The following is a 21899-nucleotide window of genomic DNA, read 5'->3' on the forward strand; positions in this document are numbered from 1 at the left end:
ACCAAGTCAACTAGCCACATGAAAAGGTCAACACCAAACTACAAGTAGAAACATGGCAGCAGCATATTTGAATGAGTGAGGGAGGGAGGTAATTGTGGCTGACCAAGTATTCTCTGTTTAGGGTGTGCCCCCATTACTGTCCAGCGTATGTGGAGTGGATTTGTCATGAGTGTCGGTTCCCAGCTCCCATTAGTAACTGGCCACTTTATCAATAAACACATGCAGAACAGCCACTTAGCCGAAACACTGGATATCCTCCAGCCTGTTCAACAGTAAAAGATTTTTTTTTAGAAAAAGCAAACATTTTAGACAGGAAATACTGACACTTCACATAGGAGGCCTTTTGGCACATGGTGCAAGCTCATTCAAGGAGCATCACCACTTAGTGCCAATTTTCTATTTCCATAGACCTCTGCATGTTATTTTTATCCAAATAATCATCCAATACCCACCCCGCAACAAATGCCTCAGCTGAACCTGCCTTCGCCACACTACTAGACAGTGCATTCCTTACCCTAACTACTTACTGAGTGAAAGTTTTTCCTCACTGCACCTTGCTTCTTTGCAGATTAAATTTTAATCTATGCCCTCGTTCTTTTTGCAAGTGGATAAAGTAATTATTTTCCTCATTGCGATGGTGCCAGGATGTTTTTGACTTACTGAATAGCAATCATGCCCATAAGACTCCAGTACATGGAGCATTCTGAACTTCCATCCTCCTTCAGAAGTTCAGGAGGGTCACTGGACTGGAAACATTAACTGTTTTCTTTCCCCACATGCCGCTACACCTGACAAGTTCCTCCAGGAACCTGTATGCTCATTTGCTTCAGTTAATAAAGTGGGACTGTCTCACATTCCATTCTCAAGTTGAAGGTATTTGCATGTCACCATGAGCACAGGATGAACTTAAACATGCTCACTGGTGATCTAAACAATGATAAAAATCCATACCAAACTTCTGAGTAATGGCTGTAAGCTGACATGGAAGAAAATCTTTTCCGGCTACACGCATTCAGAGAACATGTTAAGCAGGACATGGAAGATGAGAAGATGATATAATTTCAGTGCTCACCATGGAAATGAAGTTGGAGACTCCCAGCTTACTGTTATCACTGACGTAGCTACAGCAGTCTGTTACCTCAGATAGAGAACACATGAATCCCAAAGTCACTTTTGCTTATGGAAAACTGTTGTGAAGCTGACACAGTAATCCAATAACAGTGTTCCAGTATTAGGTCAATTCAGAGTGTAGGTACAACATGATACATTCGATTACTTGTCACTGGTAGTCACTGGGAATAAGGTTGGGATGGCATTGGGATGGCAAAGTAGTTGTTAAAACAGGCCAAGGTATTTACAGCACAGATTAAGAGTTACATTCAGGAATCCCCAGACAGCACAGGTAATTGAGAAAGTAGGAAAAAAAAAGATTAAAATCAGCCATCAAGATATTTAATATCCTGAAATCAGCAGATTATGCAACTGTGGACATCATTCAATCCCTTTCTCATTTGGGTCTGCCTACATCAAACAGACTGCAGCTGGTTAAGGCAGCAGTTCACTAACACCTTCATGGGAAATCAATGCTGACCCAGCTAGTGACATCCAATCCCAGAGCAAATTTTAAATGTTTTTTTAAACTGAATTTCCCCATTGCGAATCTTTTTAACCACTTCATTATTTTTCATACTCAAAATGATAAGCCAGAGTCTGCCTGAAGTCAAATCACTGAATCACAGAATTGTTACAGCCCAATGTGCCTGCTTCAGTTTCTGTGCATTTTAACATTGGATAATTATTTAAATAGAAACAATGCTCACATGAACATTTCAATTTAATCTGCCTCCATTTCCAGAAGTGCAGTTCAAACCCTAACTACTCACTTTGAGAAAAAGAATTCTCCTCTCATTTCTTTTGCAAAGTTTTATATTTGTGCTTTTTGCTCCTTAATCCATTTATGAGTTGGACAGTCTCTCCTTATTCAATCTGTCCAGATTCCTCATGTTTTTCAAAATTTCTGTTAAATCTCCAAGAAAAGCAGTCTCAATTTCTCCAATATTTCCTGTGAAATGAAGGAAATCTCTCATTCCTGGAACCACTGAGCCTTTTCAAAAAAGTCTTATGCGTTCACACGCTTCCTAAAAAGAAAGTGACGCCCAGAACTGCACACAATTCTCCAACTGACTTTACGCCTTAAAGTTCAGCACAACCTCCCTGCTCTTGAACTCTACCCTCCTATTTACGAAACTTTAAACAACAGTCCTCCCTACCTGCCTTCGTCCACTTAATAGCTTACAAATGTGCACACGCAGGTCTCTCCGCTCCTGCATAGCATTCAATAGTAACAGTTAGCTTAACTATCTCACCTTGTTCTTTGTACCAAAGCACATCACCTCATACCTCTGTCCTGAACCTCCTCTGCCGCCTATCCTCCTTCTCCACCCACTTGTCAATATCCTTTTGAAGCCCTACATAGTCTTCCTCATGGTTTACAATTCTCCTAAGCATTGTTGCCTGCAAATTTCAAAACTGTCCCCTGTACATCAAGATTAAAATATAATAAATATCAGAAAAAGCAAATTATTCAAATACTGACCCCTGAGGGAACTCCACTAAAAACCTTCAATCCCCCAAAAAATTCCATAAACTATTACTGTTTCCTCTCCCACACAGTCAGTTGCTGACTTTTTTACTCCATGAGATTAAAAAAAAACTTACCTTAAGTCTATTAAACGTGCTTGGAAGTCAATGTACACCGATCAATGGCCTTCCCCCTCAACCTTCTGTTAGAGTTTTTTGAAAACTTAACAAGTTGAACTATTTTTCCTTAACAAATCCATGTTGATTCTTCCAAATCAAAACTACATTTTGTGCGGTTATTAAAACTATTTTGATTATTCAATTATGGCATGAGTGGCTGGCCTGAAAAAAAACGTGTTGAGAAAATGGCAGGAGTATTTCATACAAATGGAGCATTCTCCAACAGAATAGCTCAATAGCCCAAAACAGGCTGATCACCAAACAAAACAAGTGCTGAAACAGGTGCTTATGAGAGGATTAGGTTGCTTAAGTCCACTGCCAATAGTAATGAGAGGGGCAAGTCAAGTCAAAGTGGAAATTAATCCAGAATCAAAAAAAAATGAAACTCAGAGAATCAAGTGCTCAGATGTGAAACAAAAATCAGTGATAAAAAGGAGAGAAAAGCAGGCAATTGGGAGTAAAGAGTCTAAGTACATCAGATCTAGTGAAGATTACAGAGTTTGTCAATGTCATATGCATCTTTGGCTTTGGAAAAAAGGAAATCTGAGCTCAAGAAATTTCCAATATTCCCCCCACCACTCCCCTAATTCCTCATTTGTCCCAAAACAGAAGTGATGTGAAAAGTCAAAAAGAAACTTTAAAAAAGTATGCTAGTCCCACTTAAGTAGAGCAGAGTGAGTCAGGCTTTTCATTAAAAACAAATTAAAAAGAAAATCAACACATGTCACAGTCCCAACCATTAAGTGGAGTTGATGGTCAAAGTTGAGGTTGAGGTTTCACACAGCAGCCTAGAGAGCAGCCATTTTAAACAGGGCAGAAGGAGTTACCCAGACAGAAAGAGAAACAAATACAAATCAGTTCTTCTGCGATGCTGCATTCTTGTACACCCCATGTTATAGAAAGGTCACACTTTAGAAACTGTGCTTACATTGTTAGTGCTGTAATCATGTTACAGCCAATACATTTTCAAAGTTCACACTGTAAAAACAGCACCCCCCAATGCATCATGCTACAGTGAATTTGAATTGACAAAACGCTTGTTATAACAGAACAATCTGTACTGCAAGGGAAATAAGTCATAGTTTTAGTTTTAAAATGTAGGAAAGGAGGAAAAAAACAATTGAAGTAAAAAGACATTTGTTGGAACTTTTTGTCTTGCAATTATCAGACTATTTGCAAAAACTACCAATGTAAAAGATAAACTTCACCTGCCCACTTGAAGAAAAGAATGATGATTGAATGGCAATGAGTCTCAGACTGGTAAAGCTACTGTGGAAAATGCATCAGTTGGATGATGACAGAGTTAACATCTGAGCTTTAAATTTTCAACCAGTAGGTTGGATGATTGATCAAGGTATTGCCCTGAGAAGGGACTCTGATTATGGCTGTTACCGGTTTTGCTGAAGTGAAACTGTGAGCAAACATGCTCAGACAGCAACCAGCCAATGATGCTCACATATGAAGCGTTGTTTTCCTTTTACTATGGTAATTCTGGGGTTGTCCTGATGAATGCAAGCTTAAACTTCAAATGATATTTTCAGCCTCAAATGATATTAAGTTCTGCATTACTAAAATGACTAAGAAATAAATTGTTCTTTTTAATAATTGTCAAATATGCTGATATGTTAAATGCATATTGTTGTTCAGATTTTTCCATTTACGTGTAAGCTACTCAGGTAGCATCAGTGGGAATTGGTTAGGTCAGTGGGTGAGATAACAAGCCTGATGCAGAATGACACTAACAGCATGGATTCAAAATTAAAAATCACAACACCAGGTTATATAGTCCAACAGGTTTAATTGGAAGCGTACCGACCATAGTGATTCATGGTGGCCTGCCTCTTAGGCTTGTCCCACACTTGCAAAGCAGTACCACTTAAGCTATATCTGAACAGTCTCGCTCTCTAATAGCAAGAGATACCTAGACTCCTCTCTTGACTATGCTTTAGTGGTGATCATAATAAAAACAAGCATCCCTTTTCTCCCCCAAACTCTCCTTCTTGCATTCTTTAGGATGACAATGCAAGACAAAAGTTTCAACTTCTCGCTCCTTTCAGCGACTTTTAATTATCAAAAAGCAAACCAACCTTCTAAATTACACAGACTGTTGAAGGTTGATTTTAGTCCTGTTGTGTTCTAGGAATTTGAGTACATGCATCATTTAAATAATTTGTGCATTAAAAATGTAAAGTTGTGGGACAGAGTGCAGGAAGATTGAAGTATTTGATTCTATTGCCTTTTCTGCTGTGCAGGGCAGTGCAAAGAAGGCTGTTCAATACAGCTGCCTGCAAGTATGTGCTAGCATTCTTACTGATTGTAATACAGGATAACCAGAGCGTGACAAGTGGTGACAAAAGTTTGCAAGTTATACTTTGTTGTTTAGTGTTAAATCTTACAGTGTACTACTTTTTGAAAGCACATGGGTATAGGGAAAGCAGGATTCCTCATCTCAAAAGGCTGAACTTTCATTTCCGGCCAATATTTTACTTGGCCTGTGTCAGATTCGATCACTTTTTCCACCTAAAAACCATAATTAAATGCAAAATACCTGCTGCAAGATGATAGTTGTAGGTTTTTCATGATTTCCCTCATCCGGTGAGTGTTATAGTACTATAAACGTCTTTGAGCCATATTATAACAGGGTTTTCCAGGCTCCAATTACACATTACATTTGCCACAAGATGATCTCATCCTGCTAGAAGTTCAAAAATATAGTCAGTAATTTTATAACTGCATCCATCTTGTCCAAATACACACCCACTTCAGTCCGGTACCAACTGGTGCCACACTGCTTCATGTGCGTGCACAAGGACAAATTTTACTTTTTTAATATTAAAACGTTTTCCAGTTAGCAGAACCAACATGCTGATAACAATACATACAAAGTCTGCTGACTAATACACAATAACAGAACGGTGTATGAACAAATTGGGCAGCCTAAGTTTGTATTCCCATTTATATTGCATAGGAGAACAATCCTGCCCACTGGTGTTTGCCTTCCTCTCATCTTATTGTATCCTTGCTCTCTTGCACATATTTCCATATTCTCTTCTTCCCTTCATCTACTATCCTCAAAAATATAGTGACAGTCGCTGCGTCAATTACCAACTCTGGTTATTTATTCCACTCTACTCCCAGCTATTGGTTAATGCACTCTAATTCTTGGTCATGCCCCTTTATCATTTTGTCTAAGCTTTCTTTTAATTCACTCATGGGATCTGCGTGTTGCTGACTGACCAATGTTTGTTTGTCCCTAGTTGCCGTTGAGAAGGTGCTGGTGAGCTGCCTTCTTGAACTGCTGCAGTCCATACACTGTAGGTAGATCCACAATGCCCTTAAGAAAGCCCAGGATTTTGACCCAGCAACAGTGAAGGGACAGCGATACATTTCCAAGTCAGAATGGTGAGCGGCTTTGAGGGAACTTGAAGGTGGTGTTCCCATGTATCTGCTGCCCTTGTGCTTCAAGATGATAGGTGGCGTTGTGAGTTTGGAAGGTGCTGTCTAAAGGACTTTGGTGAATTTCTGCAGAGAGCCGTATAGATAGTACACACTGCTGCTAAACATTGGCAGTGGAGGGAGTAGATGCTTGTAGATGTGGTAAGCAAAAGGGATGATTGCAGATGCTGGAAATCAGAGTCAAGATTAGTGCGGTGTTGGAAAAGTACAGCAGGTCAGACAGCATCAGAGGAGCAGGAAAATGGATGTTTCGGACAGGAGCCCTTCATCAGGATGGAGTCTGGAAGCCTCCGGGGTGGAGAGATAAATGGGAGGGGGTTGGGGCTGGGGAGAAGGTAGTGAAGAGTGCAATAGGTGGTTGGAGGTGGGGATAAAGATGAAAAGGTCAGAGAGGAGGGTGAAGCAGATAGGTGGGAAAAGGAAGATTGGCAGGTAGAACAGCTCATGTGGATGGTGCTGAGCTGGCAGGTTGGAACTGGGGTAAGGTCAAGGAGGGGAAATGAGGAACTGGTGAAGTCCACATTGGTGCCCTGGTTGAAGTGTTCAGAGGCAGAAGAGGCGGCATGGGGCGGGGAGGGAGCAGCAGTGGAGGCCGCCCAGGACTTGCATGTCCTCAGCAGAGTGGGAGGGGTAGTTGAAATGTTCAGCCACAGGGCAGTGGGGTTGATTGGTGCGGGTGTCCTGGAGATGTTCCCTAAACCGCTCTGCAAGAAAGCGTCCCCATGTAAAAGTAGACCGCACCAGGAGCGACGGATGTAATAAATGACATTTGTAGAAGTGCAGGTGAAACTTTGATAGATGTGGAAGGCTTCTTTGGGGCCTGGTACGGAGGTGAGGGAGGTGGTGTGGGCGCAGATTTTGAAATTCCAGCGGTGGCAGGGGAAGGTGCCAGGAGCAGAGGGTGGGGATGTGGACCTGACCAGATAGTTAGAGGGAACGGCCTATGCAAAAAGTACATAGGGGTGGGGAGGGAAATATATCCCTGGTGGGGGGGTCCATTTGTAGATGGCGGAAATGTCAGTGGATGATGTGGTTTATGCGGAGGTTGGTGGGGTGGAAGGTGAGGACCAGGGGGTTCTGTCCTTGGAGTTGGAGGTCGGAGGTGCAGCACATGGATGAGATGTGTTGGAGGGCATCTTTAACCACGTGGGAGGGGAAATTGTGGTCTTTATAAAAAGGAAGAGACCATCTTATGTGTCCTGTGGTGGAACTGGTCCTCCTGGGAGCAGATACAGTAGAGGCAGAGGAATTGGGAATAGGGGATAGTATTTTTGCAGGAGATAGGGGAGCTATGGGAGTCGGTGAGTTTGTAAAAAAACATCAGCGTTGAGTTGGTCATTGTTGATGGAGATGGAGAGATCCAGGAAGTGGAGGGAGGTGTCAGAGATGGTCCAGGTGAATTTAAGGTCGGGGTGGAATGAGTTGGTGAATTTAATGAACTGCTCAACCTCCTCATGGGATCATGAGGTGGCACCAATGCAGACTGTGCCATTCAAGTGGGCTGCTTTGTCCTGGATGGTGTCAAGCTGAATGTTGTTGGAGCTGCACCCATCTTAGGCAAGTAGGGAGCATTCCATCACACTACCAAATTGTGTCTTGCAGAGAGTGACTGGCTTTCAAGAGTCAGTGAATTATGTGCCACAGTATTCCTAGCTTCTAACCTGCTCTTGTAGCCATAGTATTTAAATGGTGAGTCCAGTTCAGTAGTAACCGCCAGGACGTTAACAGTTGGGGGGGGGGGGGGGGGGTAGAATTCAGTGAAGGTAACTATTGACTGTCAAGGGGTGGTGGTCCTTTTGTACCAGATCCCATAATATACTGGGGCTTTTCTCTCTGGAGTGATGGAGGCTGAGGGGTGACCTTGAGGTTTATAAAACCATGAGGGGCATGGATAGGGTAAATAGATAAGGTCTTTTCCCTGGATTGGGGTGTCCAGAACTGGAGGGCATAGTTTTAGGGAGAGAGGTGAAAGATTTTTTTAAAAATGGACTAACAGGGCAATTTTTTCCTTCAAAGGGTGGTACATGTATGAAATGAGCTGCCAGAGGAAGTGGAGGAGGCTAGTACAATTGCAATGTTTAAAAAAGGTATCTGGATGGGTTTATAAATAGGAGAGGTTTAGAGGAATATGGGCCAAATTAGGATATCTGGTCAAGTTGGACCGAAGAGTCTATTTCCATGCTGTACATCTCTAGGTTTGACTCCAATTGCTCAAAAATTCTCTTGTTTCTATTTACTGTCCTAACCCATCATAAATTTAAACAGTAAATCATCTCTGCGCATTTTTCATCCCAAAAACAAAATGGTTTTCCAGTCTTTATCCATTACTAAGGGCGTATTGCATAACTCCAAATTTAAAATGTCAATACTTATTGAAAGACAAGTGTCAAAGATTTTGGTAAATTGTTCCCCAACTTTTGTTTATACTCATCTCTAAATATAAATCCAATGTACTAAATTCATCTTTGGTGGCACAGACTCGATCATAGAATCCCTACAATGAGGAAACAGGCCATTTGGCCCAAGTACACACTGACCCTCTGAAGAGTATCCCATTCCCCTATCCTATTACTCTACATTTCCCATGACTAATGAAAGGCTTATGCCCGAAGTTTTGACTCTCCTGCTCTTTGGACGCTGCCTGACCTGCTGGGTTTTTCCAGCACCACACTTTTCAACCATGACCAACACACCCAACCTATGCATCCCTGAATGGGCAATTTAACATGGTCAACTCAGCTAACGTGCGCATCTTTAGATTGTGGGAGGAAACCCATGTAGACACAGGGAGAATGTGGAAACAATACAGACAGTCGCTTGAGGCTGGAATCAAACCAGTGTCCCTGATGCAGTGAGGTAGCAATACTAACCACTGAGCCACCATGCTGCCCCTGATGGGTCAAAGGGGCATGTATGCTATGGTTCTATGATCCAATAACTGATTAACCTTTGCTATATTCACAAGCAGAATAGGTAAAAGAAATCAATGAACAACCCAATAACCATACAGACAAGTGAGTCAAGTAGTCAGAATATAAAACAACAAAGGAACACATTCACTCAGTTGCTACATGGCTCACACACTTGTCATAGTAGCAGCAAATTGCCTTGGCAATACAAGGAGCATTCACATATCTCCCACTTACATAATTAGCAAAATGAAATTTTTAATTAGCATGACAAACTTTTTAAATGAAAAGTACAGTACGGTGTAATTTACACACAGATTTCTATTAAATGTATTTAGCATCATCACTGATGATCATTTGGGCTTCTGCCATGGCCACTCAGTTCTTGACCTCATTATAGCCCGAGTTCACACCTGAACAGAAAAAAAAGCTGAACCCCAGAGACAAGGCAAGAGTGACTGCTCATGACAGTCAGTATTTATTAGTGTGGCATCAAGGACTCCTAACAAAACCGGAGCCAACAGGAATTAGCAGAAAAGCTTTGCACTGATTGGAGTTGTGCTCAGCACAAAAATAATGAGGATTGCGATTATTGGAAATAAAATCAGTTCAGCTCCAGGAATTCCTCAGGGAGATGTCCTGGATACTACCATCTTCAACTGTTTAAATCAGTGACCTTCCCTCCAGCATATGGTCAGAAGTGGGGATGCTTGCTCACAACATTCAGCACCATTCATGATCCCTCACATACTGAAGTACCCCACATCCAGAGACAGCCAGACCAAGATAACACTCCGGCTTGGTCGGACAAGTGGCAAGTGAGAATTGCACCATTCAAAACAAGAGAAAAATCCAACTATCTCCCTCCCCACCTTAATGTTCCTTTGTATATTCCCATACCTGGTTTTGTTCTTGTTCCCCCAAGCTGGATAACCTGCATGTGACTCTCATCTCAATGTGAAGATGCTCAAAAGATGTGAGCTAAGCAGGATTTACAGATCAAAGTGATTGACATCTTTATTTCATTTCAGACTGCAGCTTGTATATTGATGGTTTGATGAGCTTGGCTCCAGCTGGTCAATGACCAAAGTTTGATTTTCTTCTCGTCTGCAATCCACTGTATTGTGAAAGGTCTTACAAAAATTACACAATGAAAGTCAGAAATTGATTGACTATTTTACGGCTGTCACCATACAGCAAACACAGGAGAACACCATCACCTTCAAGTGCCTCTCCTATCCCCACATCCCCTCATGTGGAACTCTATTGCCATCTCTACAGCCTAGTTGGGTCAAAATCCTGGAATTTCCTTCCTAACAGCACCAGTGTACCTACACCAAATGAACTGCAGCAGATGGGGCAACAAATACTAGCCTAGTTGGTGATCCCCATATTGTATGAGTGAATGAAATTTTTAAAAATTGCATGTGTGCACTCATGACTGAGGAGGGCAGAGGTTAAAGCATTGTTGATCAGAATTCTTTTGTCCCGTAAATGTCATTTTGCCACCTTTACAGTTTCAGTTTTCTACATCAAAATCAGCTGAGTAGGGTGTCAGGAGCCTCTTCATATTGTTTGGCTTAAAAATCTCTAGAAGCTTCCCCTTTGCTCAGGAGGTGGACTGGAGAGTGTAGTGTCGGAAAAGCACAGCAGGTCAGGCAGCATCCAAGGAGCAGGAGAATCGCTGGTTCAGAATTCCTGAAGGGCTTGCTCTTGGCCAGTTGAGGTGAGCAAAAGGTTCCAAGTAAGAATTGGACTCAGCAGGGCATTCGTAGTCTGCTATAAAATTCAACTTGTAACAGTTGCAAACAACGGAATCTTGTTGTGCACAACGTCTGCCCCTTTTACCTACAAGGACAATGAACTACCCATCAAAAGCAGTTAATTTGTACAATAGACACACCAACTACCACCAATGTGATTCGCCTTCATCATGTAACCCACCCCCTGATAATGCATTCAAAACGTTCACCCATTCTGTGGGTGCAAACAGAAGTAGGCCATCAAGGTCTGCTTAATCTCAAGCACCATACATTTTGGCTCTGTTCTTTAATACCCAAACAGAAAAAGAATCACCAGTCATAGATTTAAATTATTAATGCCACTAGAATGTACAGTTTTTGTGGGAGAGATTCCCAAACTTCCATCACACTGAATATCCAATGCAGTGCAACATTGCTCTCAAATAGCCAAGCTCGGATTTTGATGTTAGGTCCCCTTGTGATAGATTACCCCACCCCAGAGAAAGAAATTCCCTCTACCGACCTCATCAATTGTTTGACATCTTAAGACCTCAATTAAAATAGCTTTTAAACTTCTACACTATATCCAAAGCCTACTTCATGTAACATCTGATCAGCATGCCAATATATAAAACTTTCAAAACAAGCTGAACACTCTTCCAGATGTAACAATCTACCATTGTAGAGCTGGAGCAAAACTTCCTCCTGGATGTAAAAGCCATTATTACATTAAACTTTTGTAATATAAGAGCTGACTACTACATTTTACTCCAAAAGCAAAGTACCTCATTTTTCATTCATTAATGGGATGAGTGTATTCCTGGCTAGGACAGGAATTATTACCTATCCCTAATCGCCCTGAAGATGGTGGTGAACTGCCTTCTTGAATTACTACATTCCCTCTAGTGTAGGGACACCTACAATGCTGTTCGGGGAGTGAGTGCCAGTATTTTGACTGAGATGCATCACTATTCCTTAATTGTCAATTAAGTCAGAATAGCGTGCAGCTTGGAAGGGAACTGCTGCCATGGTCCTTAGAAAAGGTCACAGGGTTGGAAGAGGAACCTTGATGACTTACTGCAATACATTTCGTAGATTGCGTAAAATGTGGTTACCACTGCATTAGTGGCACAGGGAGTGAATGTTAAAAATGGTGGATTGATGTTAATCAAGTAGCTTTATCATAAATTCAGAGTTTTTACAGCATGGGAAAGAGGCCATTCAGCTTATGTTCACTAGACAAATATCCATTTAACCCAATCACATTTTCCACCACTTGGCCCATAGTTTTTGATGTTTCAAATGCTCATCTAAACAGTTCTTAAATGTAGAGGGCTCCCATCTCTAACATTCAAGTGGAACATTCCAAATATCCATCACCCTCTGGGTAACCTTCTGCCCCTCAAATACCCTCTAAACCTCCTATCTCTTGCTTTAAATCTACACCTCTGATTATTGACCGCTCTCCTAAAATGTTTCTCCTCATGTACACCCATGAAAAAAATACTTGGCAGACCACGCAGACTCAAAGAACAAAGAAAATTACAACACAGGAACAGGCCCTTCAGCCCTCCAAGCCTGCACTGATCCAGATCTTCTATCTAAACCTGCCACCTATTTTCTAAGGTTCTGGATCCCTTTGCTCCCTGCCCATTCATGTATCTGTCTAGGTACATCTTAAATGCAGTTATCGTGCCCACCTCTACCCACTTTGCTAGCAACATGTTACAGGCATCCACCACCCTCTGCATAAAGAACTTGCCACACATCTCCCTTAAACGTTTCCCCTCTCACCTTGAATTCATGACCCCTCGTGAGTTTCTTGCTATCCACCCTGTCTACACCTCTCACGATTCTTTTGACCTCAAATCAGGTCCCCCCTCAACCTCAGGATTATTTTTCATAAGAAAAACTAATCCACTCAACATCTTCATAGCTAGCACCCTCCATACCAAGCGACATCTTGGTAAACCTCCTCTGCACCCTCTCCAAAGCAACCACATACTATTGTTAATACGGCAACCAGAACTGTACAAGTATCCCAAATATGGCCGAACCAAACTCTAAATACAACTATAACATTACCTGCCAACTCTTGTACTTAACACCCCGTCTGATAAAGGAAAGTATGCTGTATGCCTTCTTGACCACTACTGACCTGCACTGTCACCTTCAGGGAACATTGGAGCTGAACACCCAGATCTCTCTGCACAACTTTCCCCAGGACTTTTCCACTTACAGTGTAGTTCGGTCTTGAACTAGATCTTCCAAAATGCATCACCTCGCATTTGCCTGTATTGAACTCCATTTGCCATTTCTCTGCCCAACTCCTTCCTTCCTACCTACCAAACTCTTTCCTTCTTACCTACCTGTATTCTGACAGTTCCCTTCAATATCTGCTACTCCAAGCTTAGTGTCATCTGCAAACTTGCTAATCAGACCGCCTACAACCTTCCTCCAAAATCATTTATATAACTGCCCCCTCGGCCTAAGGAAAATGAAAATGACCCAGCCTCTCATCTTTTAGAGCTGAAATGCTCCATTTCAGGCAAATCTACTCTCCACTTTCCTAGTGCAATCACAACCTTCCCACGTAGCAACCAGAACACCACAGTACTCCAGCTATGGCATAACTAACACTATATACAGGAGAAAGTGAGGACTGCAGATGCTGGAGATCAGAGCTGAAAATGTGTTGCTGGAAAAGCGCAGATCAGGCAGCATCCAAGGAACAGGGGAATCGACGTTTCGGGCATGAGCCCTTCTTCAGGAATGAAGAAAGTGTGCCCAGCAGGCTAAGATAAAAAGGTAGGGAGGAGGGACTTGGGGGAGGGGCATTGAAAATGCGATGGATGGAAGGAGGTTAAAGTGAGGGTGGGGGCAGAGAGGTCAGGAAGAAGATTGCAGGTTAGGAAGGCGGTGCCGAGTTAGAGGGTTGGGACTGAGACAAGGTGGGGGGAGGGGAAATGAGGAAACTGGAGAAATATGAGTTCATCCCTTGTGGTTGGAGGGTTCCTAGGCGGAAGATGAGGCGCTCTTCCTCCAGCCATTGTGTTGCTATGGTCTGGCGATGGAGGAGTCCAAGGACCTGCATGTCCTTGGTGGAGTGGGAGGGGGAGTTGAAGTGTTGAGCCACGGGGTGGTTGGGTTGGTTGATCCGGGTGTCCCAGAGGTGTTCTCTGAAAATGTTCCGCAAGTAGGTGGCCTGTCTCCCCAATAGAGAGGTATACAGCCTCAGCATCACCTCCTTTACTAAATAAGAGATATCTGGGGAAGAAGTTCAGCAGCAAAGACAGTTGAGTATCAATGGCAGATGTTTAAAAGGAAATAGCTCATGGCTCACAGCAAAATCATCATTGAGGGGAAGGTGGGTTCTAGAAAAGGGGATAAGCCAACCAGGCAAGTTAAGGATAGCATCAAAATTTAGAGAAACAAAAAAACCACGTGGTAAGGATTAGTGGGAAGGCAGAGAATTGGCAAAGTCTTAAAAACAAAACAAAAGATAACCAACGGAATAAAGAAGGAGAAAATAAGTGGAAAAACAAGCTTAAAAAAATAGATCCCCTAGAGAACAAAGCTGGGAAATAATAATGGGAAACCAGAAAAATAGTATTTATTCATCTCTTTGCATCAATCTTCAAATTAGAAGATACTAGTCAAATCCCCAAATTATTAAATATTCAAGGGGACGTAAGGACAGGAAATTAACATCATAATATTAGATAAAAAATATTAGGGAAATAAATGCGGCTAAAGATCAATAAGCCTCTGAACTTGATGCAACCGAAGATATTGGTCTAGGTTCTGGATTATTAATGCAGTTACATTACCACTATGACATTGCAACCATACTGAATGTGAGACAAGATAGATCCTATTATTTTAGGCAGGTCTGTGAAGCTCAGCGTTGAGGCAAGCAACTCTATTGATAGCAGCCCAAAAATGAAACCCTGAAAAATAGTAAAAGATGAAGCACTGTGACAGAACAATGCTCACTCCAAGGTGACAAACTTATCGGAGAGCCCAATGCTATGATTAGAATGAAGGCTTGGACTTCCAAATATTAATCTCAAACTAAAGCAGCTCATCCCAGCAGAAGTCAAAAATTCGAAGAAAGAGAAATCCCTTAAAACAGTCAGAAGAGGTTTAGGGGGTTTCAGAGGCTACGTTGACCAATGATTAGCCAAATAGGGTGAGACAAACAAACAAAAAAAAAAGGATGGAGAGATGCTCAAAGCAACAACAAATCAGCAGCATTTTTTGAGATTTTCAAACACACAGCATATCATACTCACCAGAAGATATTGGCAGGGGGAGGTACACCATTACTAGATACAAACATTTGTTAATTATGAGAAACATTTGTATATCGCGTGGAACTTTAATAACTAAATTACAAATGATTGAAGAGACAGATGTTTGGATTGAAATACAATCATGTACAAAACATCTACCCTGGCATGCTGTAGTTATGTGGCCTCTGCCATAAGGCATTCACTGCAGATTACCATTTTGTAAGACATATTGTATTCCCTTCAACTCGCAACAGACAGCGCAAGGAGGTCAGAGGGTTAAACATAGTGATGTTCTAAGTTAACCCCATTTGGCACAGTATATAGTTATCATATTTATATCTTCGCAGCAGAAATACAACAATGCAACCCAGACAACAAATAGCCTCAGATACCCAAACTATAAAAGGAGTTAGAATTAGATATGCTTCCAAAGTGTTGTCATTGTTTAATACAAAACATGGTAGTCTGTTTTTACATAGCAAAATCCAATAAAACAAGAGATTCAAAGTTATTAATGTTTATCTTTGGAGCCATTGGTTGAAGCCAGAACAGAAAAGTTGACCTGTTTCACTTCTTTCTAAAATGTATTTTATTGTAACTTAGTCATTGTACTTGGCTTGATGGTTCTAGGTTTACTCCAGGAATTAATGCAATCCAAAATGAGACATAAGCACTACAATGAGCAAATACTGCAGTACCAATCATCCGTCATTTAGATAAGTTGTTGTTTAAAAAAATCTCCATCTATCTGCTGAGGTAAATGTAAAAGATCTCAGTACTACCTTTCAAAAGGGAGAGCTGGCTGCAATGCCCAAACCAATATTTGTCCCTCAGATAATAAAACTTCAAAAGGATTTTCATACACAACTTGGCTGTCATATTTCCACTATTATGAGGACAATTCTTCAAAAAAGTATTAAATTAGCTGTAATGGTGTTGATACCCTGAAGTCATGAAAATCACAACATAAACAATTATATTGTTCCTTCATTAACATTTACCTTAAAAGACAAAAAGACAGTGGCATGCACCCAAATAACAGCTTCTCAAAAGTGTTTCAAAGGAACAAAAACTGATAAGTTTTAAAGAAAAATCCATTTCAGTCAACAAATATCTGTCCTTTTCCCATTATCCTTTCATTGTATTCTTTAATCCATTATTTTCCATTTTAACTGACATACCACAATTATCTCGAGTCCATTTATATGGTCTATTTCAGATGCCTTCCCCCAATAACAGTTGAAATATGGGGCATAGTTGTATAGATCTCAATATATCCTTAACAGACCTTCAGTGGACACAAGAACAGATCCCAACTGCTCAAATACAAATACATTGTACTTAATGTAGAGACAATGGTTTCATTACAGCATAATAAGACTCCATAGCAAGTTTTATATATTTCTAGACTATACATGGTCCTAAAACGCAGATTTTAGTACACCAAACTCCATTTATTGTCTTTAAATAAGTTTGGTAACCACACAGAGTAGTAATCAAGTTATTGTATACTGCCACTTCTGCATTGATGTATATCAGAGATGGTTTTATGTGGAAGAAATGATGGCAAAATAACTCCCCCCCCCCATTTCATCAACAGTTGATGAAATTTGAATTCTTTGGTACAGAACCAAATTCATTTTTTTCAAATTATAAATATTGTCATTTATCCTGCGCACAGTTCAGATTTCCAAATTTATTGCACCTAACACTACGGTTTACTCAATTCATGAGATGTTAATTTCTTCTAATTATTTGACCCCTAAAAACATCAATTACAGTTTGAGGTGTCATTTTTGACTAAATTTTCATTCCTGGTTCTTCCTGGATACAAGTTTAACCTTTTCATTTAAAATATTTCAAGAGTTCTACAAGAGGTTTCAGAGAAGAACAAAACAAAATGGGATAACATTCATTTGTTTCATATTCACATACGGGATGGAAATTAATTTTCCTCTTGCTCCTGTTATGCGATATCAGTAATGGTAACCTGTTTCTATATCCATAACCACTTCCAACACCTACACTGTTCCTGTTAAAATAATTTTCCTTCTCCGGATATGCAAGGTTAAAAATGCAAGCCAGCTTCCTCTCATGCAAAACAAATATACAAAAGGCAATTGGGTTTGTCATTTCTAGCTTCACAAGCAATAATCTGTGTATAATTCTCAGAGGAAGGCAAATAGTGTCGCCAGTTCAAGAAAAATTAACCTTTTGGCTCTCTCTGAATCAGGGCATTATAAACATTACTGGTACCTATCATTTCAGCATTATTTGGACAGATATGCAACAGCTGTACATATCGTTAAAGGAATGTTTTGACGCTTATCTCAAGGGGTAGAATTCAAAGAAAGTGAAGTGGCACTTCAGTCAGAGCTTTGGTTAGGCCCCATCTGGATAATGCATTCAGTTTTGAGCGCCCAGTATTAGGAAAAATTGTATTGCCCAAGGGAAGATACCAGGTCTTGATGGATTATGCTAAGAGTTCAGGTTGCAGAAAGTTGATGCGTACTTCCTTCAGGTTAGAAGTGAGTGGTGAGTTTGCTAAGGGGTTTCACAACTGGAAGGTCATTATTATGATAGAGCAAAGTTCAAAGTTAGTTCTTTCAGAAGTGAAGTGAGGAACAATTCCTTCACCGAAAGAAGGTTTGCAGAAATCTAGAGCTCTTCACAAAAGATGTTGCAAATAGTGAGTCACCTGCATCTTGCCTGGTAGAAAACCATTAAACTGTAGCACAAAAAGTAGTCTTTTGTTTTACCAGTATGTTCTGCTTCTTTGACTAATTGGTGATTAATCCTATATGTCTGCTTTTTGTTCATGGTCCCCAAGCACAATACTTGCTTATTTAAAATTTCTTTATGGAATCAGCTTTCACCACCTTTGTAAGGGAGCATTCCAGATCGACAACTCAGTAAAACATTTTAATTCCTTTTCAGAATGATCTTTAATTTAGGAAGTCCATTAACCCACCCGCCAGGGGAAATGCTTTTCCATCTTTTTGAAAACCTAATCATTGTTTTCTTTGGGCCAGAGGTATTTAGGCAGTCTTTACTTTTCAAACCTCCATTTATAACTGAAGCAGCTGAAAGCTAAATATCCTCAATGCCCTTAAAATCCTTGATCTCCTTTTATCGAATGCCCAGAATTATTCACAATATCCAGAAGAGACCTAATTAGTCACTTATAAAAAAAAGTGTTTAGTATGATCTCTTTGGTTTTATAACCTACTCAATTTATTCACCACTATCAACCCCTAGCCTGTCATCTGCATGTGGACACAGGTCATTTTGTTCATCCACATTGATCAGAATCATACCATTTTTAGCAAATGCCTGTGACAGAGTGGTAGTGTAACTACCTCTAGCCTGGGACCCAGTTTCAGCCCAATCTGCACCAAAAAGTGCATTATAACATGTCTGCAGAGTTTAAAAATATCTATCATTAAGATAGTGATTTTCCGATAGCCCTCCATCGTGTAGCATTGCGGACTGACCTGATCTGCCATGCTACTGGCCATTTCACCTTCCAACATCATCCCGAAGCCTAGAACTAGTCTCAGTGTCTACGTCCATACTATTTATAGATTTTCATCCATCAGGTTGTGAACTTGCATCATTCAAATCTAACTGGAGGGAAAATTGGTCAGAATTTCATAATACAGATGTGAAGATAATTGATTTATAAATAAAACGCTCATCCATTAAAATGCAAATCCTGAATCTGCATAAATAACAAATAAAATCTCAAAAACAGCAGAAATATCCCACTACACAGTCTTATGAATTAGCTTGCAAACAGATCAAGCATATTGTCACTTGGATAATAGAATGGCATAGCAATCTAATGGGTTAGATTACCAGATATCCAAAACACTCCCCCTGCCATTGAATCAGCCTGATACTGTGTAGGTTAGCGCTGAAGGTACTAGCTCAGGGCACCCACATGACTCAATATAGTTCTGCTGACTCTCAGCACGCAAGACAACTCTGAATGGGTGATCAAAATAACTGTAATAGTATCTTGTGGCCATTTGAACACTTGTACAAATAAGATAAACTTGTTTATAGATCGCATTCATTCTTACATACTGCATGTTGATTTAGGCTATCCTGCAAAGGGAGTCACATTTGCTGACAAGGTACAATTTGTGGCAAAAAGGAGAAAGTGAGGACTGCAGATGTTGGAGACCAGAGTTGAAAAATGTGGTGCTGGAAAAGTGCAGCAGGCCAGGCAGCATCCGAGGAGCAGGAGAAATCGACATTTCGGGCTTAAGCCCTTCAGGTAGCCAAACACATTTGGGTTCGATAAACTGGCAGCAAGCCAGTAGAGGAATTATGGTTTCTCATTGGCTGAAAAATATTTTTAAAACTATGATATTTGTAGACATGCTGTTTGTGCTCTGACTGATCTTCAGAGATAGCTGCATTAACAGCTATTATTGGGAGACTGGGAAAGTACAACCATGATCAAGGAATAAGGGATCAGTTACCCAGTGAGAATATTGGAGTGTGTATTGCGGCTTGGAAAATGTTATCCACAGATTGTAATATTGGAGCATTTCAAGAGCGAGCATTATGGGGCAGATTTGTATGTGGTTTAAAAGAGAACAGCATTTGCAACAGTTGACTGACATTTCCAACAGCAACTTAACTTTCAATACAGCAATGCCCACGGGCATAGCAAAACTGGAATCCAGACAAGTCAGTGCTCACTGTGAGGAATGTGCCAAAGCAAGCCAGTAGAGAGCATGGAGTGCTGGAAAAGCACGGTAGGTCAGCCCTTCACCAGGCTTTTGCCTGAAATGTCGAATCTGCTGCTGCTCGACTACCATGCTTTTCCAGCACCACACACTACTCTGATCTCCAGCATCTAGAGTCCTCACCTGCAGTCCTTACTTTCTTTAAAGCAAACCATTGCCAAGCAAACCAAAGGACCCAACAAAAGGCAGTCTCAAAGCCTTGTTACTGATGCATAAACCAGCATGACCTTCATAAAATGGATAATTCTGTGACAACGTTATATCAGTAAAAAAGGTCATCTTAGCAAGATGTGTGCCTGAAGGTGGTATGTGGAAAGAACACAAAATGGAAGGAAATGGCAATCACTGCAAATGGTTTTCACTCTGCAGTGGCTCAATCAGGGGTCATTTGAGATCCATACAATATAAACAGCACAAAACTTAAATAATGAAAAGGTTTGCCATTAACATTGGATAGAATACCAGTGGGCATGGAATTCAATACAGATGCATCAACAGGATTCCTCAAATCACTGTACCATCAGAAATTAAATCTGTATCAATTGGAGAAATCACAGAATTAAAGGCTTTTGCTTTTTGTTTTAAAAATAAAGAAAATCTGTAATCTTCACTAGATTCTCTATTTACATCTGAAATTACACCAATTGCAAAAATATTAAGGGCCTTCAAATTAATTTGGTCATCAGGTTTGCATCATAATAATTATATGGGGAGGTGATAGTCTAGTGGCACTATTAATCTAGAGAAACAGGTCACATTCTGGGGACTTGGGTTCAAACCTGGTTATGGCAGATGGTGGAATTTGGATTCAATAAAAATCTGGAAATACAGGTCTAAGGTTATCATGAAACAACTTAATTGTTGGGAAAAATCCATCTGGTTCATGAATGTCCTTCAAGGAAGGAAACTGCCATCCTTACCTGGTCTGTTCTACATGTGACTCCAGACCCACAGCAATGTGGTTGATTCTTAACTAGTCTCTGGGCAGTTAGGAATGGGCAGTAATTTTAGCCTGGCTTATGATGCCCACATTGGTGAATGAATTCAAACAAACAAAAGGTCCTTTTTGCACATACTGCTTGGAAACTTCATACCAAATCTTCAGAAACCTATAAAGTGTCTGAAAAGTTAATCTGTCAATTTTAAACAAAATTAATACAATATCACATTTGGCATCAAGAAACTTACTAAGTCAGTCTGGAGGAAACATTTTTCATGCTCAAGGGAGAAAAAAATAAAGCAAACTTTTAACCAGCAGGAAGATCACCTCCCAAACGACAAATCAACATGTTCTTCTTCTCCTCCCACTCATTTATTCACCAGTATGCTGCTCCAAACATCAGTTACAAGGGAGATAAAGAATCAATTTCAAACAATATAAAAATTAGTTGTACAAGTACCATGGCTGTAAAAGTAAACAAGAGTTGTTCAAAACCAGTGTAGGATTTGATTTCGTTTGAAGGTTTTCAAATTAGTCAGAAAAGTAAATGCTTTGCAACGCTGCTCCAACTCAGTTTCCTGGAAAGCAAATAGAAACAGCAGCTTTGAATGCGAAAGTACCAAACTATGGTAATCTCACTTTTGCAGTTTACAGTGCAACAGTGGACCCATGTTAGGGGAAAGACAAATGATAGCTATGGAAAAGATGTCAGGTAACCATTTGGAAGTACAACCACCCTAAAATTAGGAGCAGTAGACTATTCAGCCCCTTGAGCTCAATCAGCCATTCAATAATTTTATTGTGCCTACATCACTTTCCTGCCTACCCCCCAGTACCCTGGATTTCCTCATTAGTCAAGAATCTAACGCACTCAAAAATATTCAATAACTTTGCCCCAACAAGTTTCAAAAACTCAAGTTCCTGCACAATTCTACTTTAAAACAGAGGCATCCTTTGTTCGATCAGTGCAGAAATAAATTCAAGAGGTTGCACATTAAAAATTAGTCACAGAAGAAATCCTGCAGTATGATGTGACT

The 21899-nt window shown here is 40.5% G+C and overlaps 1 protein-coding gene across 2 annotated transcripts in view; it reads right to left on the reverse strand.

The window, feature by feature from the left end:
• The window catches only part of me1 (malic enzyme 1, NADP(+)-dependent, cytosolic), a 420143-nt gene that overhangs the window by 298164 nt on the left and 100080 nt on the right, over nucleotides 1-21899 (reverse strand). The window contains exon 1 of one of the 2 annotated variants that reach the window (XM_072554546.1): nucleotides 2719-2954. The exons of the other annotated variant lie outside the window; for it this stretch is intronic. The gene's annotated coding sequence lies outside the window, so the exon portion shown is untranslated. Of the gene's footprint in view, nucleotides 1-2718; nucleotides 2955-21899 lie in introns of those variants that run through there. 2 annotated transcript variants of the gene reach the window in all.

Source organism: Chiloscyllium punctatum, chromosome 3, assembly GCF_047496795.1.
Source record: "Chiloscyllium punctatum isolate Juve2018m chromosome 3, sChiPun1.3, whole genome shotgun sequence".
Taxonomy (NCBI): domain Eukaryota; kingdom Metazoa; phylum Chordata; class Chondrichthyes; order Orectolobiformes; family Hemiscylliidae; genus Chiloscyllium; species Chiloscyllium punctatum.